This window comes from Cyprinus carpio, unplaced genomic scaffold (assembly GCF_018340385.1).
Source record: "Cyprinus carpio isolate SPL01 unplaced genomic scaffold, ASM1834038v1 S000004291, whole genome shotgun sequence".
Lineage (NCBI taxonomy): Eukaryota > Metazoa > Chordata > Actinopteri > Cypriniformes > Cyprinidae > Cyprinus > Cyprinus carpio.
Window position 1 is genome coordinate 1 of NW_024876977.1, and position 2,917 is coordinate 2,917.

The 2,917-nt window shown below is 43.7% G+C and overlaps 1 non-coding gene across 1 annotated transcript; it reads left to right on the top strand.

Moving 5' to 3' along the window:
• The first annotated feature begins 2,263 nt into the window (after window positions 1-2,263).
• Window positions 2,264-2,336, top strand: trnav-aac. The gene has a single exon. It is a non-coding gene; the product is annotated as a tRNA-Val (tRNA).
• The last annotated feature ends 581 nt before the right edge of the window (window positions 2,337-2,917 follow it).

Below are 2,917 nucleotides of genomic sequence, written 5' to 3' on the forward strand. Positions count from 1 at the left end.
TCACGGTATAAATATTTCCCAAAAGAGCACTACAGAGGAATTGAGGAGTTTCTGTAGTGTAGTGGTCATCACGCTCACTTAACACGCCGAAAGGTCCTCGGTTCAAACCGAAAGCAGAAACAGCTGATCCCTTTGAAGAAAAAGTATGAACCCCTTTTTAGGAAACAGTGGGCTTTAGAAAGTGGGGTTACCTTTATGCGCTTTTTCACCGAGCCTGCACTTAAAGGTTTCGTGGACTGTTTTCAGCAGACAGGTTTCGTAGTGTAGTGGTTATCACGCTCGCCACATCACGCGAAAAGGTCCCCAGTTCAAACTGGCGGGAACAGTGGATTCTCTCTTTTTTCACAATTGTACAATTGGCTTTCTGTCGAGGAGGAACTCAACGCTACCAAGACTTTTATGGCCACGCAGGCATGGATACAGTCACTAAAGCTGTAGTTGATGCAGAAATGAAAGAGAGCAGTCATTGTTTGACCATGATCTCAAAACCTAAATCACACTCGTACATTTCAAGCCTCGCCTGGCTTTCGCCTGAGGAACATAATCTAAAGATATTTGTCTGAGTGGGTCTTCTGTTGAGCAGCAGCTCTAGTTTCAGGCGAGAGATGAGATGAGAAGCACCCAAAGAATCATTATTTTTTATTTAACGCTTTTTAAAGGGAGAAAATAAAGGAAAGGAAAAAAGGGGTGAGAAAAAAAGGAGGAAGGATTTTATTTTTTATTATTTTGTTTTTATAATTGTTATTTGATATTTTTTTTTTTCATTTTATTTTTCAAGGAAAAAAGGGAACGGAAAGGAAGAAAAATTCATAGGAAAAGAGGTGGGGGAAAAAAAAAGAAAGGAGATAAAAGAGAAAGATTCTGCGCCACCAGACTCTTCAGGAACTGGCCAGTTGCCGAAATTAAAATTAACTCGTGCTTGTCAAACATGTATAAGAAAATGTGTAAAAGGGAATATTAAAGTTTTGAATAATTTATAACGCAGAAACTTGATCTAATTGCTGTAGATTGGGCACGAATACCATTAGAACCGGTCTATTTGGATTTATCCAAGTCATCCTTTCCCGACGCCCAATGCGCACTTACAGCGGAATATTGAGGTTGAGCATGATTACCGGGCACGGCCAGTCCAGGGTTATGAAGTAACAGTGTGGGACCATTTCGCTGGGCCCGCGTGTTTCAGTAGTGTGTCGTTGTGGGGTCTGTATCGTGTTGTGAGCTACACGAGCCGCGAGTAAAGGAATAATCGGTGTTCGGAAAATAACCCACCGTACACATGACCCACGCGGCGAAGAGCAAGGCCAAAACCGACTAAAGGCCTGCTGAAGAAACAGCTCGCTCACTTTTGCAGAAAGTAGGAACCACCTGTTTTTTCCACAAAAACCTTTCCGACCTTACCAGAAAGTAGGGCCGGCTTTAGAAAGTAGTACCTTTGATGCGCGCTTATTGCAGACCGCCGCTCTGCGCACACGCTGTGATCCTTGTCCCTTTTACAGGTTTTGGGGAACTGTTTTAGGCAGGCTAAGGTTTCCGTAGTGGTAGTGGTTATCGTTGGCTCACCGCGAAGAAAGGTTCCCAAGATTCGAACAACTGGGCGGGGGAACAGTGACTCTCCTTTTTCACAATTGTCCAAGTGGCTTTTCTGCGTCTGGATGGCCGGAACTCACACATGCTGTACCAAGGCACCATTAGTTTTTTCAATGAACAGATGGCTGGTGAACTCAAAGACCCAATATTTCAGATAACGCTTAAAAAAAAAAAAATTAAATGAGATGAAAAAAACAGCACAAAAGAAACGGCCACAGAGGTTTCCCGCAGACAACTGGAAAAATGCTTGGTTTGCCGCTAAAAATAGAAGGTATTTGCAGACTGAACAGCACAAGGCAATCTGTAATTTGATTCGGTTCCAAGAGGCGCATGCGCTGAAAAGGTCAGACACAACCTTGGCTGCCGGCTCGTAGTGTAGAGGTTATCACGCTCGCCTTACACGCGAAAGGTCCCCAGTTCGAAACTGGGCGGAGACAGATGAAGGCTTTTGTTCTTTCTGTGCTGAATTGGCTATCTGGTAAGCAGGTGGTCCACGCTGCAAAGGCCTTAATTCCAAGGTAAGTTAAGGGGAGATTTTTCAGGAAATTCTGCGCAGACTGCCATGCCGAATTAACTCTGTCCTGTTGTGTGTGGGATTTACGCAGATTGTCTATTTGCTTTTGGGCACATCACGGTATAAATATTTCCCAAATGAGCACTACAGAGGAATTGAGGAGTTTCTGTAGTGTAGTGGTCATCACGCTCGCTTAACACGCGAAAGGTCCTCGGTTCGAAACCGAGCAGAAACAGCTGATCCCTTTTTGAAGAAAAAAGTATGAACCCCTTTTTAGACTACAGTGGGCTTTAGAAAGTGTTACCTTTGTGCGCTTTTCACCGAGCCTCTCTATACTTTTAACCAGGTAGTTTCAATGAACAGATGGCTGGTGAACTCAAAGACCCAACATTTCGTGATAACGCTATAAAAAAAAAAAAAAAAAAATTAAATGAGACGAAAAAACAGCACAAAAGAAACGGCCACAGAGGTTTCCCGCAGACAACTGGAAAAATGCTTGGTTTGCCGCTAAAAATAGAAGGTATTTGCAGACCGAACAGCACAAGGCAATCTGTAATTTGATTCGTGGTTCCAAGAGGCGCGGCGTTGAAAAAGGTCAGACAATAACCTTTGGCTGCCAGTTTCGTAGTGTAGAGGTTATCACGCTCGCTTCACATCGCCAAAAGGTCCCCAGTTCAAAATCCCTTTTGAAGAAAAGTATGAACCCCTTTTAGACTACAGTGGGCTTTAGAAAGTGTGTTTTAAATGCGCGCTTTTTCACCCGAGCCTGCACTTAAAGGTTTGGACGGCTGTTTTCAGCAGGCAGGTTTCCGTAGT